The 20,274-nt window shown below is 41.7% G+C and overlaps 1 protein-coding gene across 4 annotated transcripts in view; it reads right to left on the reverse strand.

Annotated features, from left to right (window-relative positions):
• Positions 1-20,274, reverse strand: part of C6H2orf88 (chromosome 6 C2orf88 homolog) — a 41,346-nt gene that overhangs the window by 19,270 nt on the left and 1,802 nt on the right. For all 4 annotated transcript variants that reach the window (XM_065638280.1, XM_065638282.1, XM_065638278.1 and 1 more), the window contains exons 2-4: positions 16,367-16,550; positions 10,869-10,945; positions 169-208 (exon numbers count right to left, since the gene is read on the reverse strand). The gene's annotated coding sequence lies outside the window, so the exon portion shown is untranslated. The remainder of the gene's footprint in view (positions 1-168; positions 209-10,868; positions 10,946-16,366; positions 16,551-20,274) is intronic.

Raw genomic sequence — 20,274 nt, forward strand, 5'->3', positions numbered from 1 at the left:
ATAGAAGCTCCCCAGGAGCTCTGGGGAAAGTGACAGCTATATTTTGTCTAGATATGAAACTGGAGATCGTGTTTGGCAGAAGGTTAGGAGTGAGTCTGAGAAGCTGTGTGTGAGAGACAGCGTGGACACGTGGCTTCAGCCATACAGCCCAGGCAGTCGGGCACTCACCTCCTTCTCAGTGGAGACCATCCTTACCCTCTCCACAGCACTAGAAAACATAAACCAGGAAAACAGTAAATACCAAATATTATTTACATTTTTGCTAATAAGGCAGAGAAAAATTCCTAATTTATATGCAAATCCCCTTTTCTTTATTGTTTAATCAATATCTAACAGCAGTAAAACATGAAGCACAGGAGGACATGCAAACTGCAGCCCTGCAAACACAGCAGCACAGCAAGAGGATTAACCATGAGGCATTAGAATATTGCAAAGAGGATCAAAAGAGATTTGGGACTGAAAAGCTGCCCACCAGAATTACAGTCAGCTGAGAAGCAGGACAGACAGAAAGCGGGTAAATCTTTTACATTTAGATCTCTCCTAGAATAAACTCAAACTTATTGCACACTGCAATACGTCACATCAGGCTTCCCTGCAACATAAGGCCGCAAACGCCATCTTCTTCTACATTGAAATTTATAGCTTTGTGATAGGCAAATATTATCTGGGGAAAAGACAAAAATCACATTGAATATGTTCACTGGCACACCAGAAACTAAGAGCCCTGAGGACGGCATCAAAGCAGTAGCTGCACAAAAAATTGCCACACAAAGGGAAATAATACAGAGAAGTAAGGGGAATTTAAGGACCCAGTCTTCGCATTCCCTTCTCTGAAGTAAAAATCAATCTCAGGGTTCCCAATCCAAAAAGATACTGAAGTAAAATATTAAACAGGAAATTTCTTCTAAACAGAGATAAAGACACGTGTGGCTGCAGGTGAAGCCATGGACTAGCACTGACACACTAAGACCCTGCTCCTCCTGATCCTGTAACACCTGCGGACACTGGTGTACTTAATGTGGAGAAGTAATGTGTTTCAGAGGAATGTTGTACCAACAGCTGCACCTTCAAATTTTCACGCTGAAATCAACATCATTATGAGCAACAACTGAATAAGATTAACACACGTGAAACAAGTAACAGGCTTTGTACTTGCCCTGGACCTCACAGGGATGGGGTTAACTTTCTCCACAGCAGCCCATAGGGTGCTGCAGTTCGGATTTGCAGCCAGGACAGTGTTGATAACTCACCAATATTTTGGCTTTTGCTCAGCAGTGCTTGACTTTGACTGGAAGAGACCCTCAGGATCACAGAATCACAGAATCACAGAATGTTAGGGATTGGAAGGGACCTCGAAAGATCATCTAGTCCAATCCCCCTGCCAGGGCAGGAACACCTAGGTGAGGTTACACAGGAAGGCGTCCAGGCGGGTTTTGAATGTCTCCAGAGAAGGAGAATCCACAACCTCCCTGGGCAGCCTGTTCCAGTGTTCCATCACCCTCACTGAGAAGAAGTTTCTTCTCAAATTTAAGTGGAACCTCTTGTGTTCCAGCTGGAACCCATTACCCCTTGTCTTACTGTTGGTTGTCACCGAGAAGAGCCTGGCTCCATCCTCGTGACACCCACCCTTTATATATTTATAAACATTGATGAGGTCACCCCTCAGTCTCCTCTTCTCCAAGCTAAAGAGCCCCAGCTCCCTCAGCCTTTCCTCATAAGGGAGATGCTCCACTCCCTTCAGCATCTTTGTGGCCCTGCGCTGGAGTCTCTCCAGCAGTTCCCTGTCCTTCTTGAACTGAGGGGCCCAGAACTGGACACAATATTCCAGATGCGGTCTCACCAGGGCAGAGTAGAGGGGAAGAAGAACCTCTCTCGACCTACTAACCACCCCCCTTCTAATACACCCCAGGATGCCATTGGCCTTCTTGGCCACAAGGGCACAGTGCTGGCTCATGGTCGTCCTGCTGTCCACCAGGACCCCCAGGTCCCTTTCCCCTACACTGCTCTCTAATAGGTTGTTCCCCAACCTATACTGGAACCTGGGGTTGTTCCTGCCCAGATGCAAGACTCTACATTTTCCCTTGTTATATTTCATTAAATTTTTCCCCGCCCAACTCTCTAGCCTGTCCAGATCTCGCTGGATGGCAGCACAGCCTTCCGGCATGTCAGCCACTCCTCCCAGCTTGGTGTCATCAGCAAACTTGCTGATAGTACACTCAATTCCCTCATCCAAGTCACTGATGAATATATTGAATAGTATTGGTCCCAGAACTGACCCTTGAGGCACTCCACTAGATACAGGCCTCCAACCAGACTCTGCCCCATTGACCACGACTCTCTGGCTTCTCTCCTTCAGCCAGTTTGCAGTCCACCTTACTACCCGATCATCCAGTCCACACTTCCTCAGTTTTGCCGTGAGGATGCTGTGGGAGACGGTGTCAAATGCTTTGCTGAAGTCAAGGTAGACCACATCCACTGCTCTGCCATCGTCAATCCACCTTGTTACATCTTCATAAAAGGCTATGAGGTTGGTCAAACACGACTTCCCCTTGGTGAAGCCATGTTGACTGTCCCTGATGACCCTCTTATCCTTGATATGTCTTAAGATGGCACCAAGGATAAGGTGTTCCATCACTTTCCCAGGGATGGAGGTGAGGCTGACCGGTCTGTAGTTGCCCGGGTCCTCCTTCTTGCCCTTTTTGAAGACTGGAGTGACATTTGCTTTCCTCCAGTCCTCAGGCACCTCTCCCGTTTCCCAAGACTTGGCAAAGATGATGGAGAGCGGTCCAGCAATGACTTCAGCCAGCTCCCTCAGCACCCGCGGGTGCATCCCATCTGGACCCATGGATTTATGGATGTCCAGATTGCTCAACTGGTCCCTAACCCAGTCCTCATCAACTGAGGCAAACTCCTCCATTGCCCTGCCTTCCTCTGGGGCCTCAGGGGTACGGGGCTCCTCAGGACAGCCTCCAGCAGAGTAGACAGAGACAAAGAAGGCATTCAGTAATTCTGCCTTCTCTGTATCTTCTGTCACCAGGGCACCTACCCCATTCATCAGTGGGCCTACATTGCCTCTGGTGTTAGTTTTATCTGCCATGTATTTGAAGAAGCTCTTTCTGTTGTCCTTGACCCCTCTCGCCAGGTTTAACTCTAAGGAGGCCTTAGCTTTCCTAGTTGCCTCCCTACATCCTCTGACAACAGCCTTATATTCTTCCCAAGTGGCCAGCCCCTCCTTCCATGATTTGTAAACCCTCCTCTTCCACTTGAGTTTGCCCAGCAGTTCCCTGTTTAACCACACAGGTCTCCCGGCTTCCCTCCTTGACTTCCTGCGCGTCGGGATGCACTGATCTTGAGCTTGGTAGAAGCAGTCCCTGAATGTTAACCAACTATCTTGGGCCTCTTTACCTTCAAGCAGCCTTGCCCACGGGATTTCCTCCAGCAATTGTTTGAAAAGGCCAAAGTTGGCCCTGCTGAAGTCCAGGCTTGCAATTCTGCTCGGTATTCTGCTCCCACCACAGGAGATTCTGAACTCCACCATCTCATGGTCACTGCAACCAAGGCAGCCCCCCACCTTTACTGCTTCAACCAGACCCTCCTTGTTAGCGAGGACGAGATCCAGCAGCGCACCTCTCCTAGTCGGCTCCTCCACCATTTGCATCAGAAAGTTACCGTCAATGCACTGGAGGAACCTCCTAGACTGAGGCTGGCTGGCTGAGTAGTCCTTCCAGCAAACATCAGGGAAGTTAAAATCCCCCATAACAACCAGAGCCTGTGACTGTGAGGCCACGCTCAGCTGCCCGTAGAAGGCCTCATCAACATCCTCACTCTGATCTGGTGGCCTGTAATAGACTCCCACAACAGTGTCACCCCTGCCAGCCTGCCCCTTAATTCTCACCCACAGACTCTCAACTCGCTCCTCAACCGCACCTGGACAGTACTCTATACATTGTAGTTGCTCTCTCACGTAAAGAGCAACTCCACCACCACGCTTGGCTGGCCTGTCTTTCCTGAAAAGGACATAGCCATCCATGACCACATTCCAGTCATGTGAGCTGTCCCACCATGTCTCTGTTAATGCCACCAGATCATAATCTCCTGACCGAACGCAGGTTTCTAACTCCTCCTGCTTATTCCCCATGCTGCGCGCATTGGTGCACAGGCACTTCAGGGAGCGAGCCGAGTACACCGATTTCACCCTAGGGGCCTGAGGGGCCTCCCGGTCTTTATCGATTCCAGCATGCTGCCCCACTGATGCAAGCCCAGCTACAATCCCATCCCCCTTCATATCTAGTTTAAAGCCCTGCAAATGAGCCCTGCTAATTCCTGTCCCAGCATCCTTTCACCCCTGTGGGATAAACCTTTCCCACATATCACTGACCGGACTGGTGTCTTATAAAACCAGCCATTATCAAAGAACCCAAAGCCCTGCCTGTAGCACCAGTCCCGAAGCCAATCATTTACGGACTTAATTTTTCTATTCCATCCCACATCGTCACCTAAAAATGGAAAGAGGGAAGAGAAGATAACTTGAGCCCCAGACTCTTTCACCATTCGTCCCAAGGCCTTGAAGTCTTTCTTCATTCCCCTCAGACTACGGGATGCCGCTTCCTCCCCATCTGTCTGGAAGATCAGTAGGGGGTAATAGTCCGTTGGGCGCACCAGGTTGGGGAGCGCCCTGGTGATGTCCCTGATCCGAGCTCCAGGTAGGCTACAAACTTCCCGATGCTGAGGGTCAGCTCTGCATATCGGGCCCTCTGTCCCTCTCAGAAGGGAATTGCCTACCACAATTACCCTTCTTTCTTTTTTATCGGAGGCAGTCTTGAGGCGTGGAGTCAATCGCCTCTTCCTATGTGACCTCGTAGGCGGCCCTCGCACCACATCCCCACCTACATCTTCTTCAATATCCAGGGCCTCAAACCTATTACGGAGGGGCACCTGGGGAAGCAAAGCAGGTAGGGAGGGGGCTTGCCCGCGACGCCTAACTGGAACTTGCTTCCAACCCTCCTCAGCTGTTTGGCCCCCTACTTCTGCCCGACAGCGACAGGATCATCGAGTTCAACCATAAACCCAATACTGGCACTAAACCACGTCCCTAAGAACCTCATCTCTGTGTCTGTTAAACCCCTCCAGGGATGGTGACTCCACCACTGCCCTGGGCAGCCTGTTCCAATGCCTGACAACCCTTTCCGTGAAGAAATTTTTCCTCATACCTAATCTAAATCTTCCCTGGCGCAACTTGAGGCCATTTCCTCTTGTCCTATTTCTTGTTACTTGGGACAAGAGACCAACACCCTCCATGGTACAACCTCCTTTCAGGTAGTTGTAAAGAGTTACTTCATCCCAGCTTTGTTCAGAGCAAATCAGGCTGTCGTTAAGAACTAATTCATTCCCCAAAATACGCTTTTCATGTGTTTTTATGGACAAGGCTAAAGACGCTTAATGGGTATGAAATGGAGAGGTTCTCCTAGTACTTGTAGTAACTCCCCAAACCACCTTTGCCTGGAAGATAAACTTCTCAACCTTGAAAAATTAAGCCATATAGACAAACCTGTGAAAGGGTGGACTCAGCTGTCATGTCTCTTGCTACTTTAAGAGTCTGGCCCACTTCTCTGCATTTTCCTTGACGGCAGAACGCATCCCCCCTCACTTTAAGGGTTATATTTTATTTAATTCATTGTTCAGCTGCCTGCCCAGCACATGCAGCCCATGGGGAAAGCACCAAAGGCTCGCCCTGCGGTGCAGTCTGAACTGGTCAGCACACTCATGAGGTGGGCGGAAAAACTGCCTCCTTTTGAGCACAGAGCAAATGGATTTTCAAATAGGAAAATGAGCCAGAAGAGGCCTTAAAAGAAGCTGGAGTAGAGATTCTCTCAGAGTCTACACTAGGGCAAAGACAAAGGACTAAAGGATGGGGATGCGCATCCCTCGGGGAGATTTATGGGTGACTGAATCAGAGCTATTGCTGCTGAACTCTTTCATTTCCCTAAACTGCCTTGCTGGCTGAGATCAAACTCTACGTACTTTCCCTGATGCACCAACATCATCTTTAGCAGCATGAATGTCAAATACATCCTTTATAAAGTCACAAAATTACTTCAACTGTCAATGATATGAGAAGATAAATTTGAAATTCATTTTCAAAAGTCTAATTTACTGACGAAGAACTGTCATCATGATTACCCCACATAATAAATATTTTTATATCTATAGATATTACCCAATACCCAAATGATCTAATTATCTCATCTTATCTGAGCGACTACCCAATACCAGGTATCCTTTCCACTCAAGAGGTTTTCAGCTGCATAATCCTAAAATCAGAATTCTTGTACACGGTGGAATTTATGACAGTACATATATCAAATGGCAACATGCAATGAAATTCTGTTTGGAGATCATAAATGTAAATATTATCTATAACAGCACAATGGCAAAGAAGAAAATAAGAAAATGGGTTTCAGTCATGGTATACGTAGACCCTGATACCCCTAATTTTGCAGTTTGATTACAGGAGAAAACAAACAAACAAACACACACAATGCCTTGGGGGAGACAGGGGACTGTCTTGAGGACACTGTGAGCATTGCAGGACAGTTCAGCTGAAATAAATGCTAGTTGTGGATGGTCTGTGTAACAGTTACTTTATACTGAGAGATCTCACACAGTGTGAGTGCACATTTTGGGAGCCCTTTTTTAGGATATTGCCTAGCACTCTGTTTTCAAGTCTCAGTTTTCCCAATTTCTCATTAATTTTACAATATCAATTCCTACCTTAAATACAGCAGTAGAAAGAATATTTTAGTTGGAAGATTGAGTTAGACTGCATAATCTTCCTATGCATTTATTTCATTACAGCAAGGCTTTGAAGAAAAGCTGATTTTGATCAGATGTGGAAGAGTTTTATGACTGAAAAGACACAATATATTTGATGTGATAATATGCATGATTATAAACAACCCCTTGAAGCTTATAATCAGCTACTGCTAAAAAAAAAAAATCAAAAATTGAGCTGGTATGCCACTAGAGCATGATTTGAATTTGTGGAATAAGCGTTGGGACAGGATAAATCCAGTATTAAGACCTGGGATTTAGAGGTCAGAGTTAATTGAGGTCTTGGTGTTCACCTTGGACAGGTGGTGGGTATGGGGTCAGGACCGGCAGGGGCTGCTGTGCTAGGGGAAAGCCAGACACTAGAGCAAAAATTAACGTCCAGAAGTATGCTGCCAAAATACACTAAGAGGTGATGCCTAAGCATTGGTTTGCAAATAGGGTTTAGACTGAAAGAAAAACATGCAAAAATCAAGTTTATACAGGACCCCAAAGCTACAGAATTTGCCACTGAAGTTTGATGGTAGCAGTTCCAATCTCCCTTAATTTTCCAGAAAGCTTTGGCTTACGAAAGAGCACACCTTGGTTGGTATTAATTGATACTGCCTTTGCTCTCCAAGCAGAAATGTACACGAGAAAAAGACCATGAAGTAGTATATGAGAACTAAACCCATCTGGATCAGCCTTTGGCTCTTGTAGAGCATATCTGTCAAGAAGCATCAGACATCCTGTATCATATCAGTATGGGATGCAGTCCCAAATTTCAACATGGAAGCATACACAGATCTATATATAGTTTTGTACATATCTCTATATATATGTATATAGTTTTGTACACAAATGATCTATGATGATCCAATAGCTCATAAACCCAAGAGCTGTCTTGCACTTAGTTGCAGCACAATGTTATATGGTTATCTGATTTGATAAAGTAGTCAGTAAAGGAAAGGCAATATAATCTCTGACAGACAAATGGATCACAAAAAAAATGCAGCAAGGCCATCTTATCCTAGGTGGTCTGCCAGCGACCCTACAGCTTGATGTAGGAACTGCACTCCTACTGACTGGAATAACTTTTCACTCTCCTTGTTGTCCTTTCTTCCCCTTGCCCCCAACTCTACTTTTTGATGTCTGAATTAAACTTTGTTCATCTTGCACAGTTCAAAGTTCGAGATCCTACTTGTGTGGGGCATGACATCTTACTTGCTGGAACAATTTAGTCAAATACAGACTCTGTGATGCAAGGCCAACAACTGGATAGAATTTCCACAGCAAAATTTGTGTCACTTAGCTGCAAAACAAGCTTGCATTTAGAGAACTAAAGGAGCGGTTCAATGGCTCAGCCAAGAGTTCACAGACACACGTGGTCTGCCAAATTCTTTTCAGCGAGCGTCAATAGTACCCACAGACAGACATGCATTTCAAGCTTCAGTTCTTCTGAATCAGAGAGGATGAATTAGGATAAATAGTTTCAGCCAAACAAGAATATTGAGTATTTTTATCTATCTCATCTATGAACAGCATTACACACTATCAGTAATTAAATAACTGCTTAATGTCTGCAACCTGTACCACTTGCCATCTCCTTACCCAGCTGCCTGTGTGCTTACAGAGGTCTCACCAGGGCAGTGTCTTGGAACATCATACATCCTCCCAGTGGAAAATTATATTGACTTTTTAACAGTGGGGAAATGAGGGGGAAAGGTGGCAAAGTTTGGAAAACGTGCATGCAGTAAAGGGCTGTGCAGAGAGATGCCTGAACCCAGCATCACTTTGTGGGGTGCAGGCCTGCCCAGCAAGCGGGCAGGCAGGGAGCTGCTGCTATCGATTGAATAAGGTCTCTATTTAACAATTCATCCTCTTACTGCTATTGGTACTGGATGAGAAATACTAAATTGATTTGCCCAAGGTCACGCACACCACCTGAAGAACAGTCTCAGAAAACTGCCCCTTTGGTTTTTTATAGTCACTCCTTATAGAAAGACTTCATACAAAGAAGAGATGAATTCATATTTGCATAAGCGACTGACAGAATTATCATTTATTTCAGCAGAGCCAAGACCCAAGTTTTAAGATTTTGAAACCAAATAACCCTTTCCTCATTTCCCAAACTGACTCTGAGCTTTGCCAGTCACATTTTAATATACTGAAAGATTGGTTCCAGCCGACTGCAACTTGTTTATGGCTGTAAACAACTTGCCACTCAATTTACTATTGGCATTATTTTAATTAACAAAAGGGTTTGTAAGACTTTTTTTCCCCTAAAGTCTTTTGACAGAACTGATTAAAAATACACTAGATAGATAACTACTACTAGTAGAAATCACTTTGAATGAAGATGGATCTGTTGAATTTGCTTCCAAGATTCCCTGCATACCTACCGTTCAAGCACTTTATTTCAAACATACTGATAGCAACAATAAATTAATTACTTGTATTAGTGAACGTAACATTATTTCATGGATAGCACACACACAGTTATCACACTGCCATGATATTTGTTTGATATTCATTTAATGACACAGTTAAGAGTGTTCATTACCTTTTTATTAAGGTGAGGAAAAAAATGAGAAACATCTCTCACTTGGAAGATGCTCGTTTGGAAATAATTTTGAAACGTTAGCCCTCTCAGGAGAGCCAGCAAATATATCACTTCTATCATCTTACAAGAGTAGCCTGTGAGCCACGTTAATCATCTTGGACTGAAATTTATAACAACATATGGAAGACTTGCTTCACTATTATTAGAAGTCGCAAGTTTCACGTGTGTTCTTCAACTAATGTAAAGTTCACTTCGGCTTTGAACATTATACCCCAAGTGATAAGTGCTATAACAGGTCATTTGCATTCAGGAAATTATTTTTGGAAGAAGCTCCTGCCTGATACAAAAGGGCAAAGGCCACAGGAATCTAAAGTCAAGAATCGACTTCTCTTAGGGCTTGATCTACACCGCCTTTGGAATTCCATTTGATCTTTTAAATCAGTTTCAAAGGATTTGGATAACACTACCTTGGGAATATTTCGTCTTTAGTGATATTTTGCCAGGGTTTATTAGTATTTACTTACGGCTCTGGGTATGTGCTTGTTCAAGAATGGAACTGCACACATCCCTTCAACCAGCACTGTGGCTTTTTTGAATCTTCATTATGCTTCAAATTTAGTATCATTATTTCATCCTCTGAAAGAAGAAAGGTACTTCATGCTATAAACTCTCTGCATTTGACTCTGTCAGTATTGTAGGCATGAATAAAGATTTTTGTAGAAAAATGTGTGCATCTCTCTGAATATTGATACAGTTTCTTTGTTCTCCTTAGGAGAAAAATATAAGAACGACTTTGATTAATTTTTTTACCCCTATGAATCTCATGGTGTTGGAAACGTTTACATGGGCGTGCTGATGTACATCACACAGTATCTGTACTCCAGCCTCTCCCCCAAAATCAAGACCCCAAAGACTCAGTGCTACAGTGGTCACGAGAAGATATTTTGGAAGATTCTCAGCCACTTCTCAAAGTCATCACTGAGTGTCAGTCAAGTGAACAAAGTCTGTTTACTTAAGCTCTAAGACTTTTTTCTCTTTTTCTTTAAATATTCTTCTGCTGCTCCTACACTTATGCATACTGCAGATGGAATGTAAATTCATTCAAATTAGTTCCTGAAGTCTTAGCCATGCAGCAGTAATATCACAGGCAGTATTAAGTATAAACAGTACTGGATAGTAGTAAAAATAATGTTAGCTTACTCTGATTTGTACCTTGTAAGGAATGGTAGAAAATCAAAGTCCATGTGATACAATCTCAACTTTGAGAAATGTTGAGTTCTTATTCACTGTTAAATTACATTTGAGGGATGTCACTGATAAAGTACTTAGTATGGTAATTTTCACTCCTGTAAACTTAAGTGCAGTGTTTAAAACTATTACATTATTTTTAAAAACTTAATAATACATTGCAGATTTTTCTTTAACTCCCAAATACTGATGTGCAGAATGGGTAAATGTAAGACAACTATAGTTTATCTACAGCTAATCAATACGTTACCTTGCCTGAAATATTGTAGACATTTGCAGAATATCGTTGATTACTCCATCTTAAACCAAACTCCTCATGGAGCAACCCTAGAGAAGGGAAACAAAAAATTATACAGGACTGAAAATAATAATATTGAAAAAGTGGAGCTATTTACTACAGAAAAGAACAGAACATAAGTTGTCTAAACTTATGCGTGGAACAGAGGAGGTAGATAATAAATTGCTGTTTTCAGTTTCTCATAGAAAAAGTACAATAGACCATATAATGGAAAGGAAAGAAGGAAATTCCACAGTGATTAAAAAAAAAAAGGAGAAATCTCTTTACATAATCAGCCCACAGGAGATGCCACCTTTATAATGGATTTAGAATACATACATTTACTGTAACATGCACCTTAAAGTTTTTTAGGATTTTTGATCTCGTGCTTTGACGCTGAAGCCAGTCCTTAGCAGAGATCCAGGTGGAGAGCTGTGAGGTGGCAGATTATTTCGCAGGTTTACTGACATTTCTTGAGGATTATGCAATTTCCTAATGCACATGATTTTGGGAGAGAAAAGGCTTTTTCAGCAGACTTGAAGGACCTGGTTATGTGTTAGACACATGCATGTTATCTCTGATTTCACAGCTTCAATTGAAATTGAGGGTTTATTAATTAAATGGCAGAAAACAGAAATGAACATATTTCACAGAACATGCAGCTTAGTGACAGTTTCACTGGAAAACAAAATAAATCAGTAAATACCAGAGGAGAAATGGAAAGACAAGAGGTGGAACAGACATTCAAGAAGCAGTTTGCACTCCCTGTAGCCTTGTTTCTCTTTACACCTCTGTGTACAGCCACGTGAATGCGATGAAAAAGATGCCCATAAATATTAAGGAACAAGCTATTACAAAGCACAGAAATACAAGTTAACTGAACATTAATGCTTAGGAAGCTGAATGGCTGAATTAGATCCAAAAATATAACCCTGAGAGTCAACAATGAGATATTTAAAAGATATTTGCATTATCCATTTATAAAAGCAGAGAAAGCTTGCCAGGCTTATTTGAATTAGAATGAAAATAACGTGAATTCTTGGGTCTCAACTGATTCTGTCACACAGATGCAAAACCTGCTCTGGAGGCATGTGACTCCACTGACACAAGAATTGTACTGAGCCCCATTAGCTTTCTTATCAATTACTACTTGTTAACGAGATTTGTATTTTATTGTTGTTCTCTGTTAAAACACCTGCTCTTTCTCTGATCATTTGTAGAATGCCAAAAGAGGTTTTCCAAAAAAACCCCAAACCAAACCCCCAAACCCACACTAGTTTTTAGTGGCTGCTGCTGCTGCTACAGAAATTTGTGAACAAAGTATCTGGATGCAAACTGCAATGGATATTTCAGCTTTGCTGTGGGAGACAAATGAACCTGTGTAGGTAACACAAAACCAATTCAGTTCTTTAGCCATGTCTCAAAACCAGACTTCAACACCAGCTGAAACTAAATTTATTCCTATAAAGTAATGTTCAAGATAATTAGCTGTATTTATGATTAATAGATTAGAATATTAATTTATATCAATATCAGCTGACACCAAATCCTGGCTGAAGTGCAAGAAGATGTGCCTGTCTCTAAATAATTAGCATTTCTAAGTACAATATCCTTACCATATGAATGACAGATATATACATTTTATCCAATTCCAGACACATGGTGAAATAAGTAATCCCTCATTGTTTTGATAGATCTTATTTATCGTAAGAAATTAATATCATTCATTGTGTAGCACAATTCTGGAAAGTATTCAGTGACGTTTTGGCCCTCCTAGCTAATGCCTGATTGATTGACGTGAGGGAAGAGATACAAAGAAAGGCAATCTGTTTTATTAAGCCAACCGGTGTAGTAATAAAAAATAGCAAACTTTTGAGCAGAGAACCTGCTCTTTTGGTTGAATGTTTAATTAAAATCTATATATATATGTACACACAAACCTTACATAAATAAACTACATAAATACGAACATAATATTTTTAACACAGTTTAGGATCTAGTGAAGCAATTTCTCTCTACCAAGTTATTACTGGGATATTAAAAGTTACCACACTGCTTTTTCAGAGCTATTGATATAAATCATTAGGTTGCATCAATCAAACTTTAGAATTAGCAAAGCAGTCAACTTCAAATTAGATAGTTTCTAATTCGTTTTCCTTTCTTCTAGAGGCTTTGGACAAAATGACAAAATGGTGCAATTTCTTAATGTTGAGCTACTTTGATAATTGGTAGAAAGGATAACAAAGTAATTTGATCTAGTTGATTTTATTTCTATATTGCATTCCCAATTGTATCATTCATCTATTTTAATCAATATGCTCTAGAAAGCCTTAAAGGTATGGTCAAACAATTATATTTTTAATAGATCATAAGGTTGGCTTCTGTACGCAGCAAGAGACTTTTTTCCTTGTTGAAACTTCAGAAACAGTCACGACCTACTTGCATGAAGTTCCTCAGATTTGTGTACTCAAAATATCGTGGTACCCAAACAGTCAATTCCTTTGTGGTTTATCTTTGTTTCTCATCAACTAGCAGCTGATGCTGCCAATTAGCAGGCTGACAGGAGAGAAAAACTTGTGTGTCCCAAGAAACAAAACAAAACCAAACTTGTAAATTTTTAAAGCATCAGCCTTTAAATTGTGAGGAATTGGAAGCATCTGCTAAAGGAGCCAGAGACAATTCCCCAAGAGGAAAGGGCAGTAGCGCTAATGCTTTAGCCAGTACAGGCAGCTTTCCTTCAGTTGATGCTCTCATGTGATGCTACATAATGGAGCTCAGAAATATGAAAAATGCTTACTACATCAACAAGGAGCAAACAACAAATACGGAAAGACATAAAAAAGGAGAGGGAGCACAATTACATTCACACATTTTTGTTATTAAATGACTTAGAGAGCTTTAATATGTTATATTTTATGATTTAAAAAATTAGATGGTTTGTTGGTGGTTGGTTGTTTTTGGTTTTGTTTCCACTCCACCTTGCCCAAGGTTTTTGAGAATTCACATTACCAGCATTTTTTAACATCAAGGTTAAATCAGGGAGCCTTGCTCTAAACTGTCAATTAGACAATTCTGTTGCTGATGAATATGCCAGATTCAAAGGCCTTCTTGGGCAATTGCAGATCTGAATGTGTTTCTTTGATTTCTTTGAGAACATTACCACCACTTTCCATTCCGTCGAAGAGGCTCTTGCCTCAAATTAAGCTGACTAAAACCTGTTAGCAAACTTCAGATAGAGGGAGTCCAAAGGATTAACTTCTTGCTCCACACCTTAAGTGTCCGGAATGCGTGATGGATTCTAGCACTGGCTGACACTGATCGCTTTGGGGAGTACCAGTGGGATATTTCTGCAGCTATCCTTCTCCCATGAGTCAAAATACAAGATTTTGCCGCATGTTCTATTGGAGGTCAGCATGCAGCAAGAAGGAAAGGAACAGCTGTACCTTAATTTTATCTTATTCTTTCTGCTTGCTGGGAGTAACAAAAGGAGATGAACTGATGAGCACACCTTTGGGCAAGAACTGCGATCCATATATTTCTAAATTGTCTTTGTAAGCCTGAAAAAAAAACATTACCCCCCTCTATCAATCCTCTGTCACTATGAGGTATAAACTAGCACCTTCTAAAGGAAAAAGTTGCTATTACTGCTCTTTACTGTATCTTCATTACTGAACAATTTTGAAATAAGTTTCACTGGCAAAATCATGTTGTTACATTTCTTTTCACCTCCCTTTCTCCTGGTATGTATTTTAAACAATCTGCTGTTCTTGGTCTGAAAGATGATCTTCCTTTTTGCTTTAGGTTTAAAAAGTCCTAAAAATGCCGATACAACTTAATGCAACTAAAACTTCTTACACTCATACAGCAAAGAGTATTTAAAGTATTCCACAAGATGTGTCTTACAATTTCTGAACTTCTGAAATATTTGTGTTTATAATACTTAAACATGGATCTAAGCACTATCCAAAAAATCAGAAGAGGAAACAAAATCTATTCTTACCCCTGTAATTCCTTATAGACAAGCAGGTGCCAGGTGTTACAGGTTGTTCCCCTTCAGCCTGTACCTCTTGAGCAGAGGCAAAACCACAGAGTGGGACCAAAGCAAAGGAGACACACAGGCCGTAGGGAGGGCACCAGAGGGGTAATGTGAGATGAAGAGCCAAATCCATCCCACATATAGCTATCTTCTGATCAAGAGTTAATTTATTCAGTCCATTAGGGCAACTGGGCAAGATTAAGCAGACTCAGATTCACTGCATTTTGCGAATCAGCATTTTTCTGTTTTGGTGAAGGATATCTGTTAATTTTTAACCCATCATCTATAAATAAAAAGAAAAAAAGAAGAAAGAAAAAAATAAAAAAGAGGAAGAAAGGGAGAAAACCACAAAAAAAGAAGAAAGGAGGAAGGAGGAGAAAGGAAGGAGGAGAAAGGAAGGAGGAGAAAGGAAGGAGGAGAAAGGAAGGAGGAGAAAGGAAGGAGGAGAAAGGAAGGAGAAAGAGAAAAGGAAAAAAAGAAAAAAAAAAAGAAAATACTCTTCCGAGCAGTGGCGCCGGTTTTGCAGCTGATGCTGTTCCCGAACAACCCAGCAGAGGACAGGCCGCTCATACCAAATCACTGACCTCCCGGGCCATAAATCCCCTTCAAAGAGTTGCGCCTTAGAGAAAATACAACAGTTCTTGCAGCTAGTAAAACCAAGGTGAAGTATTTTGGTATTTCAAGCACTTTGACTGTGCAAATGCAGAAGTGAAACCCCTCCAAGTACAGTAACCGTCCCTTCGAGGAATTCAAGGTTTCTCATCCGCAATGCAGTGGCTGATGCAGCTACTTCAAAAGACGATGAAAAAGATGAATGTCAGAATGAATGCCAGAAATCCTGGGTAAAAGCATAAAAGCTACAACTTTAAAAAAAAAGATAGCATTTTTTAGCAAGGGTAGAGCCTTTAGAATTAAACAGGTATTTAACAGAGCTCTTCTATCAGATTTGTTATAAGATCGGTAATTAGATGCCATAGTGCAGGCTGCTAAATAAAATATTGAGACACAAAAGAACTCAGAAAAACTGGCAGCTTCTACTATTAATTGCATCCTTCCTTAAATGTTTTTAGTGAGTATAATGGGAATATATCTTCCTATCTGTTTCTAAAGTTCATTTCTATTTGTATGTCTGGCTGGCTCTGGAACAACATGAATTAACAAGTATTGGGATAGGTAGGAGAGAAAAAAGCGATGGGGCATTTTTGGCCCGTTCCACACATATGGTTACGCGTGATCCCACAAAAGCTGTAGGCTGGAAGGAGCAAGAGTAAGCCAGAAGCTGATGGGGACCCCATATGACTGCCCTGAATTCAGGGCATTCAGCAGCACTTCTTGGGCAAGCTAAGATGTGCAGGAAGGGCTGAAACCACCGCAGCACCAGTTCGCCACCAGTTTTTCCTGTTTCCACCACTTTATCCATTGCACGCTTACATACCATGGTTCATGAGAAGCTCCTCAGCAGGTGGGACTCACTGCTGTCTCCTGTAGCTCCTGAGTTGAGGAAATCATCCACCAGACAGAGAGACATTTTGTGCTGGTACTCGAACTGCAGACACAGACCTACGTACACCTTGGGGGAGGGCAGTCAAAATCCCAAATCCCTGAAGATTGTGGTTTTCCTGGGAAAACAAACCGAGAGCAGGGGTTGAAAATGAGTGGCAGCGCACCCCTCACCCAGACACCAGCGTACCCAGCACGGCGCATGCTTCTCTCCTACATGAAACATGCTCTCCAATACCTGGAACTCCGAAATGGTGAAAACAAGATGAACTTATTTATTTATTTTATTTTTTGTAAGTTGAAGGAATTCAATGTCCATACCATCAAAATGAAGAAATAAAGTTGACTTCCAGTAGCCAGTATAGCAGTGTTTAGGTTATATGCAACTACCTTTGTAGGAAAAAAATATAGCAGGAAACAAACTGTTTCAGTGCACTTGCTACAGAGCAAGCATTTATACTAGTTACTGTTTTCACATTTTAGTTCATGGCAATAAGTTTAATTTTAAAAGTGGTTACTTTTGCCTTATAGTAGGCTGCAGCTTTAGCTTACATAATGTGATTGTGATGATGTTTTCATAGGCTTTTTGTTATTGCAATATTTCTTTCTACATATTTTATAGACATGACCTTATATCTGCTTTAAAGGTTCAAAGTAATCCATTTATCTTGCAATTCAGGTGGCCAACAGCAAGCACATGGTGTGTTAAGACAGCTGGGCCCATAGTTAAGCACTTAAAACACCCTAACTCCCTTGCATTTAATTATATGTCTGACTTTTTCCAGCAAAATTACTCCACAAACATTATTCCCAGCTTATTGCAGCTAAGTGAGAGATGAATCCAGTCTCAAAAGTATTTTAAATGGATTTTTCTATCCATTTCAATATGCTATTCCAGAAGGCACGTTTCGTGCTGACAAAGGTGAGAGTAAAGGTGACTCAAAGTGTATGTTCCTCAGAGGCTCAGGAAGAACATTATAACACAAACCAGGGAAAGAAGTCAGCTCATTCTGAGGTAGGACTTGACATCAATGTAAACAACAATCACAGATTTACAAGGCATTTTACATGTGACTTTTTTCCTGAAGTTCTACCTTCTGAGGGGCATCAACTTGGGGAAATACTTCATTTAATTTAAACAACAGAAAAAAGAGAAGGGTGAATTTCTGGTCCTGCATGCTGTAAGGAAGCATTTAAAAATCTAGCCTACAACAGAACAAAAGTCATCTGATTTCTGGCAGGGTTATAAACCCGTGTCCCTGCTCCTTCACCCCCTGTAACTCTCCCTTTTCTCAGAAATGTCCTGGTTCCCTTCCATGTCCGTTTGGTCCCCCTCCAAACAAGCTCAAATCCCAGCCTGCTCCCTATCTCTTTTTTCTGGGTTGCTGGCCAGGCAAGGGCTGACACATGGTCCATGGTCCAGAGCTATCAGCCTGCTGACTAATGAGGAATAAGCACAGGCTGATTGGCTAATTAGAGGCTGCCAAAAGGATGGGTAATGGTTGGGCTCCATTCGCCTTCTCCTCAGGGAGGGCGTTAGTAATCTCCTTTTCCTCTACGCAATCACTGTTTTGCCATAAAACTCACAGTGTCTTTGAAACCTCTGTATTGGTCAAAATTGTTGGGGGTGGTGGGTTGGTTGGGTTTTTTTTGCTCCCCCGCACCCTTATTTTTTTTTCCCATGTTTTCCAAAAGCTCCTGGTGGAAGGGGGAAGGAGAGGAGGAGCTGACAGGTAAACAGATGTGGGCCTTTTTCCTTTAGAAAGGAACATTCCTACACTGCCTGCTTTTGGGGACCTGAGCCATGATCTTTGAATAGTTTGTATTGGGAATACTATTGGCAGGCACAGCGGGTAGAATGACACAAATCCCAAAGATAACATTAAAATGGCATAAAGTTCAGCAAGATGTGCATTTCATTTTTAACTCTTCTTTAGTTTTGCTGGTGGTAATGTGCTGCCTTTTTTTTTTTTAATTATTTTTTGCGAAATAAATTTTTGGAACAGCTTTTACCCGGTCACTTTGTCACTTTTCTTACCTCTGTCGCCTACTTCTGTAGCCATCACTTTCTAAAAACGCTACAATGAAAGTCAGAAAAAATAATGAATTGCATATTGTATTATTAAAGAAATGAGATCTTTCAATAGCTCCTGATCAAGTGCAACTGTTTAAGCTCTCTTCCAAATTCTTCCAGTTTCACAGAAAAGAAAAAACTGGCAACAACAAAAGATGAAGAGAAAGGTATTCTACCAGCAGCATAGGTCTATTCAGAGTATGTGGATATGAAGTGCATTTTATGAAAAAAATGGAAAAATATTGCTCTTGGTAATGCAGTTGCTGGTGAATTCTGGGACACATTTGTCAGCTGTGGTCTGTAGTCCCTGTGTCACCACTCCAGCTGCTATTTCTGCCACCTACTTCTAAATAGTGAGCAGAGGCACGGTGCTCAGCAGGGTCTGTTTGCCACCACGTGTCACCTGGGTGGCTGAGAGCACACTCAGCTCTTGCTCGGAGCTCACTGGGGTTTCAGGCTTACAGGAGAGGACTTTGGTCCTGCAGTCAGAAACAAATGCCTCATGGATGGGACTGAAGGGGACCTTTTTTTGCAGATTAACAGAATCATTGCAGAAGATGGGAGAAAGCCCTGAGGTTCTGCATGCATTAGCTGATGGTGAACCACAGCCAGGGTGAGGAGCCTCTGAAGAAGGAGCAGGACAAGTACTGGTGGGGCTGCTGAGCTCCGGGTAAGCTGCTACAGGGCACGTTCAAAGAGGAGTCACGGTGCTGGAGGCTTTGCTTTACTGAGTTCTTTGCTCATCCCCTCTCCAACACAAGTGGGTCACGGCCACAGTCTGCCAGAGCAGTTAATTACTCTGATATTAATGGCTGCATCATTATTTCCACCTGTTTACTGATAGATCATTGCTCTCTTTAAAACTCGTTCTGGTGTGAAACTTGGCACCTCTCAAGATTTCCACCTGGGGGGAGATTCCCTTTTTATACCCAACTGGTTAAGTCATTCTGGTTTAAAATAAAGAATAGTTTTATTATGACATTCACTGTCATAATAATAAACAAACAAAAAGAACCCCAACCTAACCCCCCCAAAAATTCACCAGCAGGGCCAGCGCTTTTGAAAAAGATTCTTACTGTACATCTTCCAAAAAAAATACATCTCCAGCACTTGAAATGCACTAAAGATCTGTTTAAAATATGTTATAGAAACAGTAGGCAGTCTCCACTACAAACTCAGATCTATCCTGACTTCTGTTCCAATGAACTACAAGCTCATTTATGTTACCACATGTTGAGAGTAGCTGCACTTTCTTCTGTGAGAAGCAAATGCTCAGGAGCTAAGAATTCAAACTGCTTGCTTTAAATGTGGATTTTGGCTGAAATCAGAATATCAAGGTCTGACCCTAAAGCCATAGGCCTGGAATGTGCAAGCATGATACGTCTATCACTTGCATCAACTTTACACCAGAGTAGGACAATCAATTTAAATTGAATACCCACTATTTACGTCACTAGTCATGAGCTGAATATTAGGCTCAGTTCTGTGTTATGCAATGAATTTGCATGCCCTGGAAAGGTGATACAAAAGAATACGAATGACCAGGCAGAAAAAAAAAAACTTTAAAAGTTTTGTCCCTCACCTTTCCATATACCAACTTTTTTCCTATTTGAACATATGCAAAATCCCCATTTGCCACATTTTAAGTGCAATCAGAATGAGAAAAGAACGGAAACTCTGAGAAACTGATAATTCAGTCGTAACTTAGGCAGGCAAACTTTGGCATATTGCATGAAATTCTAGGATTTCCATTTGCTGTAATATACAGA

This window comes from Caloenas nicobarica, chromosome 6, assembly GCF_036013445.1.
Source record: "Caloenas nicobarica isolate bCalNic1 chromosome 6, bCalNic1.hap1, whole genome shotgun sequence".
Lineage (NCBI taxonomy): Eukaryota > Metazoa > Chordata > Aves > Columbiformes > Columbidae > Caloenas > Caloenas nicobarica.